The sequence below is a fragment of the Felis catus genome, chromosome E3 (assembly GCF_018350175.1).
Source record: "Felis catus isolate Fca126 chromosome E3, F.catus_Fca126_mat1.0, whole genome shotgun sequence".
NCBI lineage: Eukaryota > Metazoa > Chordata > Mammalia > Carnivora > Felidae > Felis > Felis catus.
Window position 1 is genome coordinate 25,029,686 of NC_058383.1, and position 27,891 is coordinate 25,057,576.

General features: G+C 40.9%; 1 long non-coding RNA gene across 1 annotated transcript; it reads right to left on the reverse strand.

Moving 5' to 3' along the window:
• LOC123382613 lies at window positions 1-22,044 on the reverse strand. The gene is made up of 4 exons (XR_006591237.1): window positions 21,980-22,044; window positions 20,533-20,659; window positions 19,033-19,097; window positions 1-589 (listed from the first exon to the last, which is right to left on the reverse strand). It is a non-coding gene; the product is annotated as an uncharacterized LOC123382613 (long non-coding RNA).
• Between the last annotated feature and the right edge of the window lie 5,847 nt (window positions 22,045-27,891).

The following is a 27,891-nucleotide window of genomic DNA, read 5'->3' on the forward strand; positions in this document are numbered from 1 at the left end:
CTGCAAAAACATCTCCCTACCCTCCCTGTCTTTTCTCTCCCTCAGTTCACCTCTCTGCACCATGTACCTGCTGAACACTGTGGCTCAAGTTATGTTGATTGTTGTCAGTCCTCAGGTCAATTTCCTAGGTGTTTAAAATGGTTTCATGCTGATCTAGCTGTTTCAGGGATAAGGCAAGCTCAGGATCTCCATGGTGCTCTGTCATCTTAACTCCTCACAAATAATCTTCTTGACATCTCTGAGAATTTGTTTCATCTTTTTCTTTATGATGACATGTCAGCCATGTTTCTGACATAGGACAGAGGTTCCATCTGATTGAGTTGATTCTTCCAAATCCCTAAGTTGAATTGCTTCTTCTGCATAGGAAAATGTTTATTCCATTGGCTACATAAGCTTCACCTCAGCCACCCGAGCAGAGCCCCAGGAACCAGTGGAGGGGAGCACATCCCATCCATCTGCCCTCACTCACCTTCCTCAGGTACTTATATGGGGCTGTCACTGACTTCACATACTGCTGCAGCTCCTGGGTGAGCTGGTCCTGGTCATGGGAGAGGAATTCCAGGGTCAGGACAATAAATGCTTTCATCACCTGCAATGCAGAACCAGAGTGAGGCTCAGGGTGAGTGGCAAACAAATGCGTAGTTTAAAAAGTAAATGTTTATTAAATAAATGGAAAAACAAGTTGAGAGTTGGGCCTTTGGAAAAAAAACAGGACCAGTTTCCATACTTCCAATTTCCACTCTTTGCCTTAGAAAATAACCTCTCAGCCTCCATTTCCTTCTCTGTGACATGGGGATAGCATAGCTTCACTCCTCATTGCATTTATGTCAAGATTCATTGAGATAATGCATGTAAAATGTGAAGCCAGTTTAAATTATTTGTATTCCTATCATTATCATTACCATTTTTACTATTATTGTAGATAGAGTTCTGTGGGCATGAAATAAATGTTGGTAATTAACCATTTTTAAGTTATTTATGTCCCTATTACAGGGCACAGGGCCTTAAACATACTAGGTACTCAACACACACTTGTTGAATCAATGAATGCATGCTCTGAAGCCAGATCTCTCAGATTCCCATTCCACCTCCACCACTTAAGGGCTTTGTGATCAAGAAAGTCATTTAATCTCTTTATGCTTCTTCACTATTAAAAAAAGGGTATCAGAATCCTTAATGAATTAGGCTGTTGTGAGGGGGAAATAACCTGTCACATAAAAAGGGCTCATCAATAGGAAATTGTCGGCAGCAGCAGTAGGAGCAGCATTCACAAGCATCATTTTCTGTCACACATAGTTGGGGCCACAGTGCCCTCTGGTGACCACACAGTGTAAATGCACATGCACATGCATTCTGCCCTCCCTCCACCCTAAGTGGGAGGTTGGGGAGATATGGCCTGGAAAATGTTTTTCCTGCATCTGCCTTCCAGGTGCTCACACACAGACACAATGACCTCTGTGTCCTCCTCCTTACCTCCCTTCGAACTGGGTCCGGGCTGCTCACCACAGCCGATTCAGCCACTGCTGGATGTTCCACCAGGGCATGCTCGACCTCATCAGCCCAATTCAGTACCTGGAGGATCAATGACTCCTTCTTGGTTTTTGAGCAGCTGGCAGGTCTGGGTGACCCAGGCCTTCAAGTGTCATATTTTGAAGAGTCATATCTTCCTTTGGTATGTAGGATAACTGTCTCAGGGAGCCCAGATACCTGTCACCTGCCTCTGTTTTGGGCCCCAACCATGAAAAATGGACACTCCATATAAGAAATATGACAGTCACAGGACACCTAAGTGGCTCAGTGGGTTAAGGATCCGACTTCATCTCAGGTCATAATCTCACAGTTCATGAGTTTGAGGCCTGCATTGGGCTCTGTGCTTACAGCTCAGAACCTGGAGCCTGCTTCAGATTCTGGGTCTCCCTCTCTTTCTGTCTCTCCTCAACTCGCACTCTGACTTTCTCCCTGTCTCCCTCTCTCTCAAAAACAAATAATCATTTTTTAAAAATAAAATACAACAGTCATATGCTCCCCAGAGTTTCTTATCTCACTGCCTCTGGTCAGGGAAGAGGGTACATGTTTAGTCCTCCCTGAGCTATGGTGCTTCATCTGAAACTTTCAGGCAAATTCTGCATCCTATTCCCCATTATATAAGCATGTTTTAAGAAAAAGAAGAAAAGACTCTCTACTGTCTAAATATACATGGAAATGGGGTGCTGTAAGATAATGTAAACTTTTTCTAGAAAAATCATTCTATTTTACAAGTATGTCCCATTCCTCCTTCTGCCTTCTCTCCAAGACTGCCAAATATTCATTCAACAAATGTTAAATGCCTGCTATGTGTCAGACATGATTCAAGGTCTTAGGGACCTTGTAGAGAACAAACAGGGTCCCTGCTCTCAGTAAATCACATTCTCATAACAGTAAGAAGGTTACCACAGATTAAGCTGTTACTGTGTGCAAGGTGCAGAGTCATTTCCACACATCATGACTCTTATACTTCATAAAGGATTAGAAAGCACAGTTACTTCCCCAGTTTTTCTAATGTAACACAGACTCAAATGGTGAAGTAATTTGTCCCATGTCATGAGCTAGCGTTGAGGCCTCAGGGTTGAATAATCACCTGTTTCATTCTAATATTCAGGCTGCATTTTTTTGGCACATGGACTGTAATTGTAACAAAGTCAATAAGATCTTCTGATCTGAAGTTGAAGACTGCCTCCTACATGTCCTATTATATTACTGCCTCAGCTTGAGTTTTTAGGTTAATTAATATGCCTCACTCTAGGGGCACCTGGGTGGCTCAGTCCATTGAGCATCCAACTCTTGATTTCAGGTCGGGTCATGATTTCAACATTCATGAGATCAAGCCCCACATCAGGTTCCATGCTGAGCATGGGGTCTGCGTGGGATTCTCTGTCCCCCTCTCTCTGTGCCCCTCTCCACACTCACAAAATAAATCAGTAAACTTAAAAAAAAATATGCCTTGCTCCAACGTGTAGCCAGGTGGCACACAGAGCCATGAACAAAGTCAACATTTCTTATACTTTGAAGTATTTTCTAAAATGTCAAAGTGGAGATACTCTGAACTAGAGTTCCAAGACATAGTTTCCATGTGTGCTAAGGAACTGAAGGAACATGCAAAAGGTCCTGTGCATCCCTGTCTGTATCCAAGTTTCTGATTCATTCACTCATTCATTCATTCACTCCATGAATACTAATGGATGAATAAGCCTATTCTCTTCTAAGCAAGTACATCGTGGTGAGCCAGAACATACAGCCCAGCTTCATGGGGCTCAGATATAGCAGAGCAAAAAAAAATTTGGTCTAATAACTGTGTACTAAGTATATAGCCAGAAACTGAAATAAGTGTTATTAAGGGAAGGACCGAATAAGGCCATAAAGATACAATTTAGAAGGAAATTACTTATTTTGGGAGAACAAGGGTACCTCCCCTAAAAAAGTCCTACTTCCCCTGACATCTGAAGGATAAATGGGACTTCACCAGGTGATGGGGGGTATCCTGGGAGGGGGAAGAGTTTGCACCAGAGAAACTCTCAGAAGGGTCATGCATACACTACTGTCGGGGGTTAGATGCCAGGGGTCACTGGGAGATGGCCTTGGTCTAGACCTTCCAGGCCATTTAGAGCCAAGATGATAATTGCCATCCAACATCTGTTCCCCCTTCTCTGTCACAGTCAGACAACAAGCTGAATTTAAGATGAATAATCTTAGGCTCCAGACAAACTGAACAACTTATAATGATCACAGACTCACTCTGGGTTGGTTATTTTAATTGAGATATTTACCCACAATAGGATAATTCATTGAGCACTTTTATGTAGATATTTTCAACTTCAGTTAAATTTTTTTTTAGAAAAGAAAAGAAAAAGATATTTGCACACCATGAAATTTATCATGGTGGTTCTACAACCATCACTGCTAGAAGCACTTGCTTTTAAGTACTCTTTGTTCTTATCAAAATTACTTTAAAATGATATTATTAATTGAGTTTATAAAATACACAATTTAATTTGCACAATACTGTAAAATGGCTCAATGAAATTTGTACATGTGCATTCGTCTGTGGAACCACCTACCAAACAAGATGCTCAGGACACCCCCAGCCACCTCGTTGGCTCCCCAGGCCCTCTCCCACTTGGTATGCCCCTCAGAATGACCACTAATCATTCTGAAAGCCCCTTATAGTAGAGAACAAAAAGGCAATGACTTAGAAGGGTCAGGTGCTGATTCCACATGTTATGCAGCAAAGAGGGCTGATGAGACCCTCCCTTGCTCCCTCAAACAGGCTTCCTCCTCAGAGATGAGTAGAAAAGTCCTGACAGACCTTGTCCATCTCAGAAGGGAAGGAAGCAGCAACTATCATGGCTCTGGTGCTGTGGGGGGGGGTCAGAAGATTTCATCTTATCCCTAAAACTGTCAGTGGGTTCTGACTAAACCATGGGGAAGGGATCATCCGGATCCTCATTAGGATCCATGGTTAGAATGATGCTGAGCAAACTACCACTGGCCACCAACACAATGATGTTTCCTAAGGAACCTGCTGCATGTACCATTGATCACTGTGATGGCTTTGTCATGCATCAGCAGAGAAACACACACATTTTCTAAACCCACATGTAAACTCCACATAAATGCAATGACAAAGTCATGCTTCCACCAGGATCTAACTAAACCTTGTACAACTGAAAACACACTAACTCTTTCCTTAGAAAGGTTTGTCCTTTGGTAATGTTCTTGAGTATTCCTCTCTAATTCATTCAAGTGGCTATTCCTCACCCTCCTTGCAACATTGTTGATGCTGGCCTCTGCTGTCAATGGTCTATGAGGTGTAAGATTTCAAGATGCTAAGAGCACTGATGCTGGAAAGTATTAAAATCACTCATAAAATGACAAAGGAGTATGTAAGAGAGTGAGATCAGAAACATCTGAAGGACAGAAAATGAACAGGAGGAATGATGTGACAAGCCCGCTAAGAAAAAAAGATAACGAAGAGATTCAGCATCCTGAGAAAATTTTTGAAGCTCTCAAATATTTTTCATTAAACAAGAACCATTTTGGGGTTGCTTGAGTGGCTCATTTGGTTGAGCATCTGACTTGATTTCAGCTCAGGTCATGATCCCAGGGTCATGGGATCAAGACCCGCACTGGGCTCCATACTGGGCATAGAGCATGCTTGGGATTCTCTCTCCCTCCCACTCTGCTTCTCCCCCCTGCTCATGCACATTCTCAAAAAAAATTTTTTAAAAAGGAACCATTTTCATGATAGTATTGTACAATTAGGAATGGATTTCAAAACATAATTACAGTTGACATATAATTTTTGTCAGACAATTTGCATCCAAACTCCCCTACATCAACATTTGACTCAGTATGTGTTTATGCCAGGAATGATCACATAGTTGCATCTATAGCTTTACTGTTATTATACAAAGTAAGCTAAAGTACACCAGATGTTTTCAGGGCAAATTCTCAGTTTTGCTTTCTTTTCTCAAACCTAGTATTATGTTTTGGACTCTAATGCTTCAAATAAAATTTGAAGGAGCAAGAACAAATAAGAACTAATCTTCATCAAAAGAACAAAAAGAGAAGCCACAGACTGGTAGACTCTCCTTTGGCATGCCTTTCAACCTACTGGAACCAATTAAGATTGCAAGGTTTAAAAAAGGACTGGTCTTTTGTAACACTGCAAGGTCTCATTATTCCTTAGGATACGAGGGAAAATGGCCCATTAATGGGACATTAAGCTTAAGTATAGCTTTTCCATTAGATCTCTTCTGCAGGAACAGGGCAAATGGACTGAGGTACCCTCTGTCCAGGCCTGAATGGTCCCCAATCAGGACCCTGATCTAAGGGCCTCTTGATGAATATATTTGGCCACTAACCAGGCTGATAAACTCCCTCCTGATATACTGGATGATTGTTTAAACAGGCCTCCTCTGAACAAACCCATCTTGCTTGAGGAAACACAGGCCATCCCTAACAAAGGGGATGGTGACACTCTTTGTTCTTCCTTATAGGCTCAGGTTCCTCTAGCTGTATGTGGGAGCTTCTCCTTCATTCATTTCCCAGGTTAATGGCTATAATTGGAGCCAATTGTCTCTGGTGAATCTCCCTTGGGACAGGGACTTTAAAGAATATTCCTGGGGCACCTGGGTGGCTCAGTTAGTTAAATGGCTGACTTCAGCTTAGGTCATGATCTCGCAGTTCACAGTTCATCTGTTTGAGCCCCACATCAGGCTCTGGCTGGCAGCTCAGAGCCTAGAGCCTGCTTCTAATTCTGCATCTCCCTCTCTCTCTCTGCCCCTCCCCTGCTTGCTCTCTGTCTCTGTTTCTCTCAAATAATAAACATTAAAATTAAAAAATAATAATAATATTCCCAAGCAGCTGCCAAAACTCCTTTTGTTTCAGGGAAGTTCCCTGTCTTCACTGACCAGATATGTACTGCCCAATTCCCCTTGAGTGTGGGGAAAAAACATCTGCATCTGGTCATCTGTCTGAGACGACAGGCTTTAGGACCAGAAAAGCTCTTTCTCTGCCCTCTGGGCTTTTACCTGCCTCCAGCCTTCCAGGCAGCAGGAAGATGACCTCCCATCCCTGCCTTCCCCTCCCCCTCCTCCTGTTTCTGCACCACCTTGGGTACTGCCTGCATATCTGGTTCCTGTACCATCCTCGGTGCCTCTGGCACCATTGGCTCCTCCTGCTTCCTTTACTATCAAAGGGCAAAGAGCACACCCTTGGACTTACACTGCCCACTTCGGATTCCTCACCAGTGTCCCAGGTACAAATTGACAATGGGGAACAAATTGGTTGACTTTTAAGTGTCATACTTAAAAGGTGGAACATACTCAATATCTAAACTAATTTAAGTTCGTTGGTTTAATTAAGATAGACATATCTTTCGAGTTGTCAGCATGAAATGTGAAAGTTTACCAACATTTACTAAAGGTCAAAGAAGCTCCTGTTTTCTCTGTTGCAATTTGTTAGCAAAGGGATGACTTGAAACGATGGTTAATTTCATGTGTCTCAAGGTTTTCATGAGTAATTGTTAACACAGCTATCAAGAGCTTTGGTAACCTGAAACTTTTCATCTCTGACAATCCTGGATAAGGAGGACATGAGGGTCTAACAGGTGGCTTTTCCTGAGAAGAGCTCTCAAGGGGAAAGTCTGGAAGAACTTGCTTTTCTTGGCCCCCTAAAAGGGCCAGAAGGTTAGCACCTAACTTACAACTATACATGAGGAAATTTTGACCATTTACCTTCTCTTTCCCAATATAGATCTAACTTTAAGATAGTACTGACTGAATACCTCCCTCAGGAGGCCAGGAATCTCCATCCTCCAGGTGATATTTCAGGTGCCTCTTAGCATTGATAGGTCCAGTATCAAGCCCTGACCGGGATAAGACTCATGAGGAAGTCTGATGCCACCTTAAGCTGTATGAAGTCACTCACCATGGAACCGTAGATTGGGATTCAACACTTGCTTCAGCCCTTTGGTCAGGTCGGAACCTTTCCACTGTCCATCTCATTCACACACAGTCATAGAGTGACTCCAACCTGATGCCCAGCACCTTAGAGTTGTGGCTTGATTTCTTATTCCTTATGGAACTACTCAGGCAACTCTGGGAGGTGGTCAGGCTCCCCTTCTGCTGCTTAGGGGAAGGTCTACCAAAACAAACCTGAGTTTTTACCAGTCTGACCAGCGATATTCCCTAAACTGGTTCCTGGGCCTCACCAGGTTCCATTGTGCATCTGGGGCCCTGGCCCCAGTGTGCCGGGAGGGGCTAGCCTCCTATGGATCAAGTGGTCTGCTGGCACCAGGTGAGGTCACTTCTGCTGGTGCTCCAAGGTTCATACCCCAGCAACAAAGGAGGTGGAAATGCACCATCCCCAAATCCCTGAAGCAAGCCCCCAAGAAATATAGCAGGATTCTGGCACAGAGAGATGGGACACTGAGGCTTTCTTTGTCCAGGAAGCAACTTTATTCGTCGTGCTTGCATAGGCTCAAGGGGTTCATACCTAGAAAACTGAGCCCTGAGTGCAGTGGGGTGTAGCCTTTTATGCAATTTCTCTTTCTTTGTCTCCCATATACAGTGACACATATAGTCTGATTGGACCCAGTCCAAGTTACAGAGTCCTGTCAGAGCTATGCATATGTGTCTGGGAGTTCACTGGGTCACATTGCCTTCCTTTGTTCTGAGAAGGCCTCCACCACATTCCTTAGGGAGGGGCTCTACCACATAGCTACCACCTGTCCCATTATATCACCATTACAGTATCATTGACTGTATTCCTTATGCTTTGCTTTTTATTCCCATGACTCAATTCACAGCTGGAGGCCTGTATCCCCCTCTCCCCTTCTTCCATTTTGTACCCCCCCTCGGCTGTCCAATAACCATCCTTTTATTCTCTATATTTATAGTTCTGATTCTGCTTATTTTCCTATTCATTTTTTTTTAGATTCCATTTATGAGTGGAATCATATGGTATTTGTCCTTCTGGGCATGACTTATTTCACTTAGTTTAATGCCCTCTGGGTCCTTCTATGTTGTCTCACATGGCATGATCTCATGCTTTTTAAAGCTGTATGATATTCCATCATATACGTATACCACTTTTTCCTTATCCATTCATCTACTAATGGGCACTAAGATTGCTTCCATATCTTGGCTATTGTAAAAAGTGCTGCAATAAACATAAGGGTGTGTGTATCTTTTCTAGTTAGTGTTTTCCTGGTAAATATCAATAGTGGTAGTATTGGGCCATATGATATTTCTATTTTTAATTTTTTGTGTAAATACCATACTGTTATCCCCAGTGGCTGTACCAATTTACATTCCCAACAACAGTGCACGAGGTTATTCTTTGCCCACATCCTCACCAACACTTGTTTTTTGTGTTCTTGATTTTAGCCATTCTAACAGGCATGAGGTGATATCACATTACAGTTTGATTTGCATTTCCCTGATGATGAGTGATGTTGAGCATCTTATCTTTGCATATGTCTACTGGCCATCTGTATGACTTCTTTGGAAAAATGTCTTTTAGAAATGTCCATTTTTTAATTGGATTGTTTTTTGGTGTTGAGTTGTAGAAGTTCTTTTTATAGTTTAGATATTAACTCCTATCAGATATGTCATTTGCAAATACCTTCTCCCATTCAGTAGGTTGTGCTCTTTGCTGATGGTATCCTTTTCTGTGCAAAAGCTCTTTATGAGAGGTGAAAGACCTATATTCTGAAAACTATAAAACACTAATTAAATTGAAGATAACACAAATGGAATGATATTCCATGCTCCTGTATTCGAATAATTAGCATTGGTGTGATGTCCATATTACCCAAAACAGTCTATAGATTGAATGCAATCCCTATCTCAATAACAAAAGTATTTTTTTTTTTTGCAAAACTAGAATAATCCTAAAATATGTATGGAACAACCAAAGACCTGAAATACACAAAGCAATAATGAGAAAGAAAAACAAAGCTGGAAATAGCACAATCTCAGATTTGAAGATACACTATAAAGCTGTAGTAATCAAAACAGCATGGCACTAGATCAAAAACAGATACATAGATCAGTGGAACAGGATAGAGACTCTGGAAATAAACCCACATATAGATGATCAGTTCATCTATAGCAAAGGAGACAAGGATATACAATAGGGAAAAGACAGTCTTTTCAATATATTCTGCTGGGAAAACTAGATAGCTACATATAAAAGAATTAAACTGGATTCTTTCTAACACTATACACAAAAATTAACTCAAAATTGATTAAAGCCCTAAATCCATACAAAACCTAGAAGTAAATAGTCAGTAATTCTCTGACATCAGTTACAGCAACATTTTTCTAGATACGTCTCCTAAGGAAAAGGAATAAAAAGCAGAAATAAACTATTGGGAATTCATCAAAATAAACAGACCCCAAGTATTTTATGTGCATAAGACTAAAGCTGAATTTCGAGTCAGAGTTAAAGCATTTCCTAAAATGACTGAGGACCCCTATATGTTTGCTGAAGAATTTAACATATTCATTCCAACTTACCAACCTGGTTTCTCAGATTTTTAACATTGGTTCACATGCTTGTTACTGAGAGCTAGGCCAAATATAGCAAGAAACTCACCCACTGAGAACATCCTGAACAAGATTTAGAGAAACAGAGAAACTTCTTTGGGTGGGGCCAAGACAGCAGAGCAGCATGGAAGTTCTCAGCTTCTCTCATCCCTGAAATGCATCTAGATCAGCACCAAACCATTGTGCACACCTAGCAAATTGATCTGAGGATGAATACAACAATGTGCATAATTTGAGCCACAGAATTTGGCAGATATGCAGTACAGAGAGGTGAAGTGGGGGAGAGAGAAGCTGTGGAGGGTAGGGAGCTATTTGGGGGGAGAGAGGACAGAAAAACTGGGGGAGAGTGTGGTGCACTGGGAAAGTACAGGAAAAACACTCCCCCAAAAGCAGTTGGAGAGAAAGAGTGGAAACACCCATGAGGGACTGAATAAGAAATCTGTTCCCCAAAACCATTGATAGAGAGAAAGGAAAGGGTTTCAATCCCATTAGGATTCTATAAATAGGGGAGCACAGAGCTGGAAATTCCAGATCTCAATACCTGGTGATGCTCTGGTGGGAAAGGTGAATCCCCATGAGCAGACAGAGAGGTCTGAGGGGTCTGTGGGCCACATGGGGAGAAGAGGTTCCCCTGCTTGGAGGGCATTTGGTAGAGACCATACAGCTTCCTCAAAGGCAAAGGTCTCAGCAGACCCCAGAGAGCAGCCATGTTTGCTGGTATTAGAACAAAGATGCCAGAGTGCAGTGAAACCTGGTGCCACCTATGTGTTGTGATTTGCCATAATCTCTGAACCTTTGCCACTGCAAGGATCACATGAACATTTTCTGGGGCAAGCTAGCACCTGGCCAGTGCTCAGCGAGACCCTTCCCCAGATGGTCAGAGCAGGTCCAAGCTGCTGAGTTCTCAGAAGTGAGGGGTTTGAAAACACAGCCCCATCTGAGATAAAATTCAAGAGGGAGGTGCCACCTGGCAGACCGGCAGCTTGGACACGGACAGTGTAGAAGCAGGGAGTGGATAGAGGCCTGAGACAAAGGAGGGCATGCTTGAATATGGGTGGGTGAGAACACAGAGTTCCTGTGCCAGAAACTAGGAAGCTGAGTAATGCCACTCTCACCACTCCCACGCATGTGCATACATGCGCTCACAACAATCCACCCAAGTAAGTTAAACAGCACCACCTAGTGGAGAATGGAGCCATTATAACAAGCCCTTCCCAACTGTACCCTCTAAGCACATGCCCTAGAGAACTACCACAAATCTCTCTGCCTGCTTTAAAGAGTATGGACTATAGATTGCTTCATAGTTTGAGTTCTAGGGGAAACCGGATGTAACTTGATTAGGATTTCATTCTGTGTGCTGGTTCATCTATTTGATTTTTTTTTTCTTTTTCTTCTTTCTTTTCTTTTTCTTGCATACACGAAGGAAAAAAATTATTTTTATTTTCCTTTTAAAAAAACTAATTCTTTTTACGTTTTTTAATTTTTTTGTAAATATCTTTATTCTCTTTCATTTTCTTCATTTTATTCTACTTTATTGTATACATTTGTTTTTAATTTTTAAGCTTTTTCTTACCTTTTTTATTTTTTTTATTCTTTTCATTTATTTCCCTTTTTCTCTATTATATAAAGCTTCTTTCAACCACCAGACCAAAACACACCTAGGATATAGCTACCTTTACTTGATTTTTCTGTGTTGTTTTAAATTTTTAAATTTATTATTTTTTTTCCTTCCTCCAAAATGACAAAGTGAAGGAATTCAACCCAAAAGAAAGAACAGGAAAAAATAACAGCCAGGGGCTTAGTCAACACAGATACGGCAAGATGTCTGAACTAGAATTCAGAACCACGATAGTAAGAATACCAGCACGGGTTGAGAAAAGAATAGAATCCCTTTCCCTTCCTGCAGAGATAAAGAAAGTAAAATCTAATTAGGACGAAGTTAAAACTACTATAACTGACATGCAATCTTAAATGGATGCCATGGCAGAAAAAAATGGACAAAGCAGAGCAGTAAATCAGCAATATATCAGCAAAATTTTTGGAGAATAATTAAGCAGAAAAAATAGGGAAACAAAGGCAGAAGAGCACAATATAAGAAGTAGAGAACTCGGTGACTTAAAAAAAAAAAGAATAACATCTGAATCAAGGAGTCCCAGAAGATGAAGAGAGAGAAAAAAGGGCAGAAGGTTTATGTGAGCAAATTATAGTGGAATACTTTCCTAACCTGGGGAAAGACACAGACATCAAAACCCAAGAAGCAAAGAAAACTCCCATTAGATTCAACAAAGACCGACCATCAACAAGGCATATCATGGCCAAATTCAGAAAATACACAGGAAAGGAAGAAGTATGAAAGCAACAAGGGAAAAAAGCCCTTAACCTACAAAGGAAGAAAGATCAGGTTGGCAGCAGACCTATACACAGAAACTTGGCAGGCCAGAAAAGAGTGGCAGAATATAATCAATGTGAACTGAAAAAATATGCAGCCAAGAATTCTTTATCCAGCAAGGCTGTCATTCAAAATAAAGGAGAAATAGCATTTCCCAGACAAACAAAAACTAAAGGAGTTTGTGACCACTAAACCAGCCTTGCAAGAAATATTAATTTAAGGGGGACTCTCTGAGGGGAGAAAAGGTGAAACAAAACAAAAAGACCAAAAGCAACAAAGACAAGAAAGGACCAGAGAACACCACCAGACACTCCAACTCTACAGGCAACACAATGGCATTAAATTCATATATTTTAGTACTCACTCTAAATGTCAATGGACTAAATGCTCCAATCAAAAGACGTAGGGTATAAGAATGGATAAGAAAACAAGATCCATCTATATGGTGTTTAAAAGAGACCCATTTTACACCTAAAGACACCTCAGATTGAAAGTAAGGGAAGGGAGAATGATCTATCATGCTAATGGTCACCAAAAGAAAGCCAGAGTAGCCATACTGATATCAGACAAACTATATTTTAAAATAAAGACTGTAGCAAGAGATGAAGAAGGGCATTATACCATAATTAACGGGTTTACCCACCAAGAAGAACTCGCAAATGTAAACATATATGCCCCCAACATGAAACACCCAAATACATAAATCAATAAATCACAAACATAAGAAATTCTTTGAAAATAATACCATGATAGTAGGGGACTTCAACACCCCACTTACAGCAATGGGCAGATAATCTAAACAGAAAACCAACAAGGAAATAGTGCCTGTGAATGACGCACTGGACCAGATGGACTTAACAGATATATTCAGAACATTTCTTCCTAAAGCAGAAGAATATACATTCTTCTTGAGTGCATATGGAACATTCTCCAGAACAGAACACATACTGAGTCACAAATAAGCCCTCAATAAATACAAAATGATCAAGATCATAGTGTGCATAATTTCAGATCACAATGCTATGAATCTCAAAATCAACCACAAGATAAAATTTGGAAAGACCACAAATACTTAGATTAAAGAACATCCTACTAAAGAATGAATGGGCTAACCAAGAAATTAAAAAGGAAATTAAAAAGCACATGGAAGCCAATGAAAATGATAACACGACAGCCCAAAACCTCTGGGATGTAGCTAAAGCAGTCATAAAAGTATATAGCAATCCAGGCCTTCCTAAAGAAGGAAGAAAGGTCTTGAATATACCACCTAACCTTACACCTTAAAGACCTGGAGAAAGAACAGAAAATAAAGCCCAAAACAGGCAGAAGAAGGGAAATAATAAAGATTAGAGCAGACATCAATGATATCAAAATCAAGAAAACAGAACAGATCAATGAAACCAGGAACTGGTTCTTTGAAAGAATTAACAAAATTGATAAACCCCTAGCCAGATCGATGAAAAAGAAAAAAGGAAAGGACCCAAATAAATAAAATCAAGAATGAAAGAGGAGAGATCACCACCAACACTGCAGAAATAAAAAAAAACAATCTTAAGAGAATCTTATGAGCAATTATATGCCATTTAATTGGGCAATCTGGAAGAAATGGAGAAATTCCTAGAAACATATAAGCTACCAAAAGTGCAGGAAGAAACAGAAAATTTGAACAGACCCATCACCAGTGAAGAAAGTGGATTATTAAAAAAAAAAAAAAAAAGAGAGAGAGAGAGAGTCCAGGGCTGGATGGCTTTCCAGGGGAACTGTATCAAATATTTAAATAAGGGTTAACACCTATTTTTTGAAGCTTTTCCAAAAAGTAGAAATGGAAGGCAAGCTACCAAACTCATTCTACGAGGTCAGCATTACCGTGATTCCGAAACCAGACAAAGATCCGACTTAAAAGGAGAACTACAGACCAATTTCCCTGATGAACATGGATGCAAAAATTCTCAACAAGATACTAGCCAACCAGATCCAACAATACATTAAAAGAATTATTCACCACGATCCCGTGGGATTTATACCTGGGATGCAGGGTTCAACATCTGCAAATCAATCTATGTGATACATCACATTAATAAAACAAAGAATAAGAACATGATCCTGTCAATAGATGCAGAGAAAGCATCTGACAAAATACAGCATCCTTTCTTGATAAAAACCCTCAAGAAAGAAGGGATAGAAGGATCATACCTCAAGATCATAAAAGCAAGACACAAAAGACCCACTTATAAATATCATCCTCAATGAGGAAAAACTGAGGCCTTTCCCCATAAGGTCAGGAACATGACAAGGATGTCCACGCTCACCACTGTTATTCAGCATAGTGTTGGAAATCCTAGCCTCAGCAATCAGACAACACAAAGAAATAAAAGGCATCCAAATCAGCAAGGAGGAAGTTAAAATTTCAGTCTTTTCAGTCGATATGATACTCTATGTGGAAAATCCAAAAGATTCCACCAAAAAAACTGCTAGAACTGATCCATGAATTCAGCAAAGTCATAGGATATAAAATCAATGCACAGAAATCAGTTGGATTTCTATACACCAATAATGAAGCAACAGAAAGAGAAATCAAGGAACCGATCCCATTTACAATTGCACCAAAAACCATTAAATCCCTAGGGATAAACCTAACCAAAAGTGTGAAAAACCTGTACACTGAAAACTATAGAAAGCTTATGAAAGAAATTAAAGAAGACACACACACACACACACACACACACACACACAAAAGGAAAAATATTCCATGCTCATGGATTAGAAGAGTAAATATTTTTAAAATGTTGATATTACCCAAAGAAATATATTCAATGCAATCCCTATCAAAATAACACCAGCATTCTTAACAGAGCTAGAACAAACAATCCTACAATTTGTATGGAATCAGAAAACACCCCAAATAGCCAAAGCAAACCTGAAAAAAAAAAAAAAACAAGAGTGGAGGTACCACAATTCTGGACTTCAAGATATATTACAAAGCTGTAATCATCAAGACAGGATGGTACTGGCACACAAGCAGACACAAAGATCAATGGAACAGAATGGAGAACCCAGAAATGGACCCACAAACATATGGCCAACTAATCTTTGGCAAAGCAGGAAAGAGTATCCAACAGAAAAAAGTCTCTTCAGTAAATGGTGTTGAGAAAATTGGACAGCAACATGCAAAAGATGAAACTGGACCACTTTCTTACACCACAGAAAAAAAATAAACTCAAAATGGATGAAAGACGTAAATGTAAGACAGGAAGCCATCAAAATCCTAGAAGAGAAAGCAGTCAAAAACCTCTTTGACCTTGGCCACAGCAACTTCTTACTTGACATATCGCTGGAGGCAAGGGAAACAAAACCAAAAATGAGCTACTGGGACCTCAGCAAGATAAAAACCTTCTACATGGCTAAGGAAACAATCAGCAAAACTAAAAGGCAACTGATGAATGGGAGAAGATATTTGCAAATGACATATCAGATAAAGGGTTAGTATCCAATATCCATAAAGAACTTATCAAACTCAACACCCAAATAACAATCCATTGAAGAAATGGGCAAAAGACATGAATAGACACTTTTCCAAAGAAGACATCCACATGGCTAACAGACACATGAAAAAAGGCTCAACATCACTCATCATCAGTGAAATACAAATCAAAACCACAATGAGATACCCCCTCACACCTATCAAAATGGCTAAAATTAACTCAGGCAATAACAGATATTGGCAAGTATGTGGAGAAAAGGGAACCCCTTTGCACTGCTGGTGGGAATGCAAACTGGTGCAGCCACTCTGGAAAACAGTATGGACGTTCCTCAACAAATTAAAAATAGAACTGCCCTATGACCCAGCAATTCCACTACTAGGTATTTATTTAAAGGATACAGGTGTGCTGTTTTCAAGGGCACATGCACCCCAATGTTCATAGAAGCATCAACAATAGCCAAGGTATGGAAAGAGCCCAAAAGTCCATTAACCAATGAATGGATAAAGAAGATGTGGTATATATATATATATATATATATATATATATATATATATATACACACACACACACACACACACACACACACACACACACACACACACAATGGAATATTACTTGGTGATCAAAAAGAATGAAATCTTACCATTTGAAACAATGTGGATAGAACTATAGTGTATTATGCTAAGTGAAATTAGTCAGAGAAAGACAAATATCATATGTCTTCACTCATATGGAATTTAAGATACAAAACAGATGAACATAAGGGAAAAGAAGCAAAAATAATATAAAAACAGTGAGGGGGACAAACCATAAGAGACTCTTAAATACAGAGAAGAAACTGAGGGTTGCTGAAGGGATTTTAGATTGGGGGATGGGCTAAATGGGCAAGGAGCATTAAGGAGGACACATGTTGGGATGATCAGTGGGTGTTATATGCAGGGGATGAATCACTGGATTCTATTCCAGAAATCATTATTGCACCATATGCTAACTTGGATGTAAATTAAAAAAACAAAAAACAAAAGAAACTCCCTTCCCTCCCTGTACCACCGTCAACATTGACAATGTCATGCTGCTTTGATACAAGTAGAGAAAAATAAATACCAGTCAAGGCCAGGAAGGAAAAAAAAAAAAAAGATTTAGAGAAACAGGACTGCTATCTTTTGGCAAGATCCTCAAAAACTTGCTGGAATTCTTTGCTGAGCAATGTTTTTATTAATTTTTAAAATTTTTTTATTTGAGAGAGAGAGTGTGTGACTGAAGGAGGGCAAGAGAGAGAGGGAGACAGAGAATCCCAAGCAGACTCTGTGCTCTCAGCACAGGGCTCAATGTGGGGCTTGATCCCACAAACGTGAGATGACCTGAACCAAAATCAAGAGTTGGACGCTTAACCGACAGCCACCTGGATGCCCCTCCAATGAGTAATTTTAATGGTTTTTCCTAAGCCTGAAGGTTGGAACAAAATTCAGTCTTATACAAAAAAAGCCTCATGAATATGTTCATGATTATCACTTTTGACTCCAAATTGTCTTTAATGCAAACTCTGCTCCTCCTTTAGATCTATGTTTACTAATGTGCTAGTCTGGGATCTTTCCCTTTTAGTTAAAAGGACCAAGATGGAATGGGAAACTATATCCACTCCAGGTTTAATTAACCTCAACAACCAGTTTGCTCAGACGCTAGATGAGTCACCTAGTGGAAAGACTGTTAAATTTTCAATGCTCAACTCCAGCACATAAAGACCCCCTAAAACTAGAAGCCTAGTTCCTGCTGTTACCGCAAGAACTAGGACATTGCAAAAAAGATGGTTATAAATTTAAGAGCTTCAAGGCCCTTCAGCCCTCTTGCCAACCTTTGCAATGTACTCCCAATTCCCAATGGTGGGATTCCAAGGAACAACTGAGCACTTCCCAAGCCTCCCTCTTAATCTGTTTGGAGAAACTACTCTCCAGATTGGGAATGAATATATCTCTGTCTTTACTGAAGCTGGAACTAACCCCAGGGCTATAAAGCAGCCCCAGCTTCAGAGTACAAAAAGAGTTCAATCAGTGGGTATCTATTAAATCTCAACAGGTTCCTATCTATGAACCTATTCCCTTTGATCCAGGCCCTCTGAGAGACACACACCCTATTCTTCTTAGTTCTTTGGCCACTATTTATTAACTGGACAGAGATTTCTTAGAAAAATATCATGCTGGAACTTCTTTTGCCCAAAAGGGAAAAATAATTCTAGAATGTGACAACAGTAACCAAAATAGCAAAAAGGGGAAATAAATGATCTTTTGGCAGCTTTTCTATGCCTTGTCTCTGTTGGCACTATAGTTGAGTCTGGAGGTACTGATCATTTATTCCTATTGGATCAGCTACCATCCTCTTTATGGGCAAAATCTTCAACTGATCTTGGCAGAATCCACAGTGTACCTCCCATCAAGATTCAAATCAATCCTGAAAAACTTCTCCCTAGAATTAATCAATATCCCATAAATTAAGAAGGGCTTGAAGGCATCAACACCATGATAGAATGTTACAAGGCTCATGGCCTCATCATCCCCTTCAGTAGTCCATGTAATACCTCTGTAATACCTGTGAGAAAATTCAACTGCTGAGGATAGTACTTTGTCCAGGACCTCCAAGCAATAAATAGCACTGTTATCCCTCGATATCCCCTTCTTCCCAAACCTTCTACTCTACCAACATCCACTCCCACTGAAAACAAAGTTTTCACTGTACTTGATATATGTGGTATAGTTTTTAGCATTCCAGGTGATAAGTATAGCCAGTATCTTTTTGCCTTCACTTGTAGAGAATGACAATACACCTGGACTGTAACCTCCCTGGGATTCACAGAGTGCTTCATATTTCTCACAAGCCTTTAAGGTTTGGATGATGTACAGTGTTCTGCAGGCTGTACTTTGTTACAATGTGCAGATGATTTCCTTCTTTGCTCCCCTCCTCATGCCTCTTCACAGGAAGACAGCATCCACCTGTGAAAACTTTTGGCTGTCAAAGGCCCATAAAATCTCCAGAAAAATTGCAGGTTGCTCAAACTCAGGTCAGTTATTTAGCTCACCTGTTCTCAGAACAAGGCCCACATCCAGATCCAGGCAGATCAAGGCATCCTCAGTTTCTCACCACCTAAAGCGAAGGGCCAATTACAAAGCTTTCTTGGACTGTCTACTGTCAAAACTGGATTCCAAACTTCTCTCTTAAAGCTAAGCCTCTATATGCTTTACTAAAACAATACAATCCTAACCCTACTATTCAGAAAGAGGGGGATGACACAGCCTCTAAAACATTATACCTGTAATTTCTGTTCTGCGGGCCATTTGTATACAAGAGAGCCATGTTTACCCACAATCGCCTTGCATGTCCTATCACATGGACTGTCCTTCATCACCAGCCATGGGCTGTGGGCCACCTCCCCCTCCTCCACCAGCTCCTCCACCTACTCCACTTGGTAAGATGACCTGAGCTGGATGAGTGACTGGTAAAACACATGCATCTTCTTCATGAAACACTTGGTGGGAATGATGTAATGATGGTTCTGAGTCTTGGCAACCCACCTGCAAACCTGGCTAAGGACACTGTACCATATCTCAAGTTTCTCAGGACTTATATACAATGGGCTGTGTCATTTCCCTGTAATGAGGTGAGCTATACGTTTCTCTTGTCAAAAAGAAAGAGGATGTTTACACAAAGGCAGAGGTATCAGAGGTACTAGTGCGGATTTTACAGACACAATGTTGTGGGTTCTGTGAAGGATGAGGTGCACCTTTAAATTTAGGTGCCTCAGGCGTCCTGTGTGAAATGGGGCACATGCATTATATGACACAGACCTTGTGATCACCATAATGGAAGCACCAGTGAAGGAAAGGGGGAAACCTGAATCACACAGGAATAAAAGGGAAGTGAGGACAGTAAGCAGAGTCTGAGGAGGTGCAGAGGGTGCTGGGGTCAGTGAGACGCAGTTGCAGGCCATTCCTGGTCACAGCCTCAGCAGGGAGCATGAGGTCGACACAGAGCTGCTATGTGGGATCACTCTCAGTGCACAAGGCTGTGTTCACCTATGAAATGTCACTTTTGTCAAAGTGCACCTAGGTAATCACCTAAAAAGGTTATTGTCTCCTTGGGTTTTCTGAAGGATCTGGATATTTGTGAAAAAAAAGTCCTGGAGATATGGGAAATTTAACTTGGTCTTATGGAAATGCTTGTCTGCCCAAGTTCATATCCCTCAGTGACACTGAAAGTGGAGAAGATCTAGATCAGCTGAGTGCCTGCACTGGCCTTCACCCTGGGTCAACCTACAGTTGAGGGTTGGCCAGAAGCCGCCCCTGTTGGACCCCTGCCATCACCCGGACTACAGCTTTCCATTTCCTCAAATTTCTCTCACAATATTCTGAGGCTTTGCCTGTGTTCTTGCTGGCTCAGCCCTAATACCAGTTCTCAGTGGGACCTACACAGAACCTCAGCTGTGTCATCTGTGAAAAAATATTTGTTTTGAACAACATGATGAGAAGAAGACATTAAATACATAAAGCATCTGCAAAATGTCTGGGAAGTGTCCACTCACCCTTCTCACAGTTTCAATTAAGATGATATCTCCACACAACGATCATCAAAAAAAAGATGTTCATGGAAATTCATTAAATGAAGACTGTTAACACCTCAGCCCAGGGACTTCTATTAAAATCCAGGACCTACCAAAGAAAAGAAAATTATGAGAATGTGTATATTCAGAGATCTACATCTGAGATCTGAAGACAATCATTTTCCATTACATATAGACTCACACATGCAGCCTCACACTCAAATGTTCATCTGAGGCCACAGATGAACTACAGAAGACAGAACGCATGTAGGAAAACATAAGACTATAGGGAATTACACCAAAATCTCTTAAATCTCACTGCCTTATGGGACAACTATTTTGAAATTTGAAGAGGACTGTGCAAGGTGACAGACTATGGTGATTATATACTTAAAAAGGGTGTCAGATCTGCCTGAATGCTTTCCCTGCCCATCCTGCCCCCTCCACTTTGTCCTTCCGAGTGTCCCCTAATACACCTTTCACCGTTCTGTCTCTGTCAGCATCCGCTTCTAGGAGAACCTACTGTCACTCTCCATCAGTGCACACAGTGGGGTTCTTGTACACACAGGTAACAAACTGGCAAAAATGGCAGTGATGGTGGATAGTAGCAAGATCACCCTTTGTGTGGGGAGCCCGAGAGAGTTTTCTGGGGTGGTGGGAACCTCCTACATCTAGATTTATGGAGGTGCTTATGCTCATTTATTGTGGAAATATGTACTGACTCCCTGGTGCCTCATGGTCAAATAGACAGGTATCTTTCCCTAGCATATGGCTGATTTCTAATGGTGGGTAAGGATGAGGGACCAGCAGTGACTGTGGGAGAGGAGTGAGGAGGCCACACATGGAGTCGGACCCTCGCCCAGGCTGCCAGCTCTCCCCATACAGCACCATGTGTAGGAGGGCTCTGAAGAGCAGAGATTTCTTGATCAGTCCCGTGAACTCCATAATCCTCCTGCGGATTCCTCACTGAGGGATGGCCAGGGCAGAGGCCAGCAGCTGGAGGACACCCTGATCATGGCTGGAATGGAGCAGTGGACCTGGGGGATTGAGTCATGGAAAAGGAAAGGCAGAAGGTAGAGACAGGGAGTTTGAGAGACAAAGAAGAGAAGAGAAGGGAACTTTTATACCGACTTCAGCTACATTTCTGTGTGAACAAAAGGGGATTCCTGTCTCCAAGGGTGGGGAAGAGGACTGGCAAAAAGAGAGAGTGACATTCTCAGCTCAAGTGCCCAGGATATCTGCCTTGCTCTTGAATACCTAACACAGGAAGCCCGTGCTTTCTGTCATCATTGGAACTGCAGCTCGTACCATTTAGTGAAAATCCAATTATGAAGCCCTCATCATTAAAGTAGTGCAACAAAATTACGTGAAGAGACACAGAGATACAATACAAGATAAAGCCCAACAGTAGACCGAAGGCAGTACTTACAGGAATATAGACTATCAGAAAAGGAGGTATCCCAAAGCAGGCATTCAGACACCTGGGCAATACCTGAAAACATAAAAAAATGTAGTCGTTTCCTCAAAATAAACATTAACGTTGGACACAAAGGAATCCAAAGGAGTTTGTACTACTAAATCAGTAGTGATTTAAGGATTAGAGAGATTTCATGGTGCTATACCCATGAGATCAAGTCTCGTCAAATTATACCCTTTAATTTGAAGCTATTTGTTATATGTAAATTAAGCCTCATTAAAGATAGTTTCAAAACATAAAATACTAGAAAAAAACTGTGGGAAAATTCCTTTCTAATCCTGAAGTCCATGGGTGATATGAGTCTCTCTGACCATGTCTCAAAAATCCAAAAAAAAAAAAGATATTTAAAAAATTAATAGTAGCAGAGTAGGAGGACCCTGAGCTCACCCTGTCCCATGTTTTCAACTACATAACATCCACATCCAAGTCCATAAACCAGAGAGCGATCCAAACACTGGCAGAACAAACTCCACAATAAATAGTGAGATGCTGCATCTGAGAGGTTAAGAAGGTCAGAAAGGTGGAGGGCAAATGCCTGCAGAGAGGGCGGAGAAACTGAGTCCTCACACCAGGGAGCTGACACAGGGAAGACTAATCCCCTATCAGAGGGGCTGAATTCCTTGAGCTTGGATCCTGGAGCTTTGTGGTCAGCTGACTCAGTACTGGGTGATCCAGGAGGATGAGTGATAGCCAGGTCCTTGCCTGTATAGAGAGGGAATGTAAACATGGTAGTTTACACAATGCCAGAGGCAACAGGAGACAGATCTGTTCATGCGAAATTCTGAGTGTGTTGCAGAACTTCTCCAACAATGAGAGAGCTCACAGGCACCATTCTTCTCCCCCACAACCTCCCCCTCCCCAGAATAAGCACAGAGGTACCTACCATGGGGTGGGGCTGCAAAGACACTTGATACCTAACCCACTAGTTGTGTGCCAGTCCTGAGTTCACTGGGGGACTCACTCACTCCAAGCCTGCTGGCCTCAGCCCTGGGCTCAGGGCAAACTTTGTTAAAACCACATGGGCACCCTGTCTGGCAAGTTGCATGCATAGCTGCCACAGCATTCTGTGAACATGAGTATTGCACCAGCCATGCACCCCCAGCCACCCTCATCTGTCTCACCCAGCCATATGTCCCAGCCACTGAAGCACTCTGTTCATAGTCTTGAACCCCTGGATGTCCTGGTGCATAGCCACTAGCCACCAACGACATCAGGAAATCTGGCATAGGAATAGTAGCCCTGCGCGATTTTGGTAACACTCCTGCCCTGCTCCCAAGTTACCCAGAGGGCACACCACCCCAAAGCTGGCCTGCCTGGGTCCCACTAACACCACTGAGAGCAAGCACAGCCCACAACAGGCACAGAATCAGTGCAGACACCTGAACTGAAACGAAAAGTAACCCAGACACAACAGCAGGGAGTGAGCAATACCCATAGGATATTCTGCTGAAGGTCCAGGTTCTGGTAAATGAGGACATGCACTGCTAAGGACTCCAGGACCTCTTCTTCAAAAAGTCATTAGTTTCAAGAGCAGAAGACACAGATGACTTTCTTAACACAGAAAAATAGAGCCAGAGAGACAGACAAAATGAGGACACAGAGATTTTTATCCACAATGAAAGAAGTAGACAAGGCCCAGACAGATCTAAGCAAAAGAGATATAAGTAACATATCTAATACAGAATTTAAAGTAGCGATCATAAGGATGCTCACTGGAGTTGTGAAACAAATAGAAAAGTGAGACCCTTCACATAGAGATAAGGAATAACACAGTAGACATTAAGGACACAATAAAGGAGAAACATGCTTGCTGCAATGAACAGAGGGATGGAAGAAGCAGAGGAACAAACTAGTGACCTCCAACACTGAGTAATGAATATTAATCCCACTGAACCAAAGAGATAACAGAATTCTGCAACATGAGACAAGACTAAAGGAATTTAGTGATTACAGCAAACATAATAACATTTGTATTATAGGAGTCCCAGACGAAAGAGAAAAGGGGGCAGAAAATTTATTTGAGGAAATAACTTCCTTAATTGGGGGAAACAGCCAAAACCAGATAAAGAGTCAACTAAAAAAGAAAACTCCAGGCCAATGTCCCTGATGAACATGGATGCAAAAATTCTCAATAAAATACTAGCAAACCAAATTCACTGATACCTTAAAAAAAATCATTTACCACAATTAAGTGGGATTTATTCCCAAGCTGCAAGTGTGGTTCAATATTTACAAATCAGTCAATGTGATACATCACATTATCAGGAGAAAGGATAAAAACCATATGATCAGGGCACCTAGGTGGCTCAGTCCTTTAAGCATCCGACATCAGCTCAGGTCATGACCTTGTAGTTCGTGAGCTCAAGCCTCACGTCAGGCTCTGTGCTGACAGCTCAGATCCAAGAGTCTGCTTCAAATCTGTGTCTTCCTCTCTCTCTGCCCCTCCCTTGCTCATGGTCTCTCTCAAAAACGAATACACGTTAAAAGAAAAGAACCATACAATCATTTCAATACATGCTGAAAAAAAAAAAAACATTTCACAAAGTACAACATCCATTATTAAAACCGCAAAAAAAGTAGGTTTAGAGGGAACATACGTCAACATAATAAAGGTCATCTATGAAAACTGAAAACAGTTAACATCATCCTTAATGAGGAAAATCTGAGAGCTTTCCTGCTAAGGTCAGGAACAAGACAAGGATGTCTACTTTCAGCACTTTTATTAAACATAGTACTGGAAGTCCAAGTCACAGGCAATCAGACAAAAATAAATAAAAGGAATCCAAATCAGGACGAAGTAAAACTTTCACACTTTGCAGATCACATGACACTATATATAGAAAACCCTGAAGACTCCGCCTAATAACTACTAGAACTGATAAATGAATTCAGCAATGTCACAGGATACAAAATCATTGTACAGAAATCTGTTGCATTTACATACAACAAAAATGAAGCAAAAGAAAGAGAAATTAAGAAAAGAGTCCCCTTTACAATTGCACACCAAATAGTAAGATACCTATGAATAAATCTAACCAAAGCGGTGAGCAACCTGTACTCTGAAAACTTTAAAACACTGATGAAAGAAATTCAAGATGACACAGAAATGGAAGGACATTCCATGCCCATGGATTGGAAGTACAAGTATTGTGAAAGTGTCTATACTTCCCAAAGCAACTGATACAATTAATGCAATCTCCATCAAAATACCAACAACATTTTTCACAGAACTAGAACAATCCTAACATTTGTGTGGAACAACAAAAGACCCCATTCTTCATAGTAAACTTCCTTTATGTGAAAAGATAATTATGGATGGTGTTCTACCTCTGGATCTTCTGCTCCCAAACACATAACTCCTGTCTAATCATTTGAAAACATTAGTCATATCCCAGACGAGGATCATTCTACAAAAGTACCTCTCAAAAGTTTGTAGTTCATGAAAAATATGGAAAATCTAAAAATCATCACGGCCAAGTGGATCCCAATGAGACGTGATGACTGAATGTAATGTGCCAGCTGGGATGAGTCTGGAAAAGAAGAAATTAAAACCTAAGAAATTTGAGTAAAAATATAAACTTTAGTTAATAATACCATATTTCTTCTGGATATTGACTATGATGCTGTACCAATGATAGGACATCAATAACCAGAAAACCGTCTGACGTGTGTGGAAGCTCAATACTATCTTCCCAAATCTTTGGTAACTAGAAACCCATTATGAATGAAAAGATTATTAGTAATCATGGTTTTATTTTTTTCAACACACAATATTATATAATTAGTCCTACTATTAGTTACTAGTGGTTGACATTTACCTATTCTTATTGTTCTTACTATTGTTTTATTTAAATAACAGCACTCATATTAAGGAAAACTGAATAATACACAATGATATACAATTAATAGAAACATTTATTTAACATATATTAAGATAATAATATATGTATATGCCACTGTATTATATGGTTAAGTGGTTTCCTGATCTTGAATGAGCATGTAATCGAATGGATTTCCATAAAGGTGGTTATCCTAGATAATAAACCATACTCAGATTTTACAGGATGAACTTGACTTCATGCCTGAACATTTTCAAAAAAATGTACAAATGGTCAGATGAATCATTGTGACTGGCTCACTTATTCTAAAGAATCCTTCAATCATTAAAATAATAATAATAATAATAAAATAAAGAATCCTTGCTTTAATATTTTCATGCATATTTTTTAGCAGGAATACAACAGAATCAAATATTTCCAATTAAAAAAGATATTCAAAGATAGAAGAATGATAGTGAGTTCAAGGGGTTTCAGAAGGAAAAATATGGGACCATGAAGGGGCAGTCACAGGCAAACAGCTTTATTTTGGCCACTTTGACAGGTTTGCATGAGAAGATGTCCATCACAGCATGTGACCTGCCAAAGGCTAAGACCCAGAAGTACACGAGGGCAAGACAACGTTTTAGGAAGAGGTGACTTGGAAAGGGTGCTTCTGTGCCTAGGTGATGGCTCAGCAGCCTGGCTGGGGGGGTCCCTGGGTGAAAGACTTCAAATGGCCAGCAGTAACTTAGACTCAAAGATCTTAGGAACTTAGATCAAAGTAACTTAGACCCACAAACATCTTAGAGCCACAGAGTTTATCTTCACCTACGATTAGTAGAAGGTTATAGTTTCACAGGATATGAAAATCAGGCTGGGAGTGGATGGCTAAAATGCTATTTATGACTATGTTTTTAATAAAAACTGGATGTGTAAAAATTTGGGTTTGGAATGTTAAGAAAAATCCCAGGCCCATCATGGAGTTACTTACATTAAGGCCCCAGGAATGTAACCTTTAACCAGTCAACAAAGAATTTCCTAGTCAGTGCTAGAAATTTTACTGATAGACCCCTGTCATTCCCCTCAGGGAGGCAATCTTGCCTAAATAAGGTATTCCATGCCACTAATTTTTTAATTTTTTTTATTTTTAATTTTATTAAGTTTATTTATTTTGAGAGAGACAGAAAGAGAGCACATGCAAGGGAGGGGCAGGGAGAGAGTCAGAGAGAGAATCCCATGACTATGAGGTCATGATCTGAGCCAGTATCAAGAGTCAGACACTTAACCGAGCCACCCAGGCACCCAAGAATGTGGAGTTTTAAAGGTTAGTAGGCTCAGCTGAGATACAGTCCTGAGGGCACTGCCCTACTCCTGGAGAGAAGGCAGCAAACAACTTGCAGATAGATGGCATGGAAACAGTGATCTGTACAATGCCTGGTGCACACAGTGGGGAGATTATACACTCATCTTGGAGCACATCCCTGAGCGGCAGGTTCACAAAGATGCCTCTCTAGGGACAAAGGAGCTGGGTGGTGCCATTTCCTTCCTCTGCCCCCCAGCATAAACACAGAGCCACCTGCTGGAAACAATGCAATTCCCACACTGGCTGCCTAACCTGTTTACACCAAGCCCCAACCCCTGTGCTCTGGTGAGACTGCCCTTCTAGGTCAAGCTTGCCCCAGTCCCAGTGGAGTTGGCCTCGTCCCCAGAAAACCAGCAGAAATCCCTGACCACACCACCTCTCTTGACCAGACAGTTCTGCAGGGCTTCAATTCTAGTGGCAGTAGTTTCAAGTCTCATTTAACAAGCAGATCAGAGCACACCAAGTTAAAACTCACCACATTCTGCCCAAGGACCATACATTGCCCATATCAAGCAAGGACAGCCTCTGCAGACAACTGGCCTGAAGGATAGTGTAGCCAGAACACAAAACAGTGCATGCAACACACACCAGAGACACTCCCTAAAGTGCCAGGTCCTGGACACTCTTCATAAAGCCATTAATCTCACAGGCAGGTAACATAATGAGCTTCTGTAACACACAGA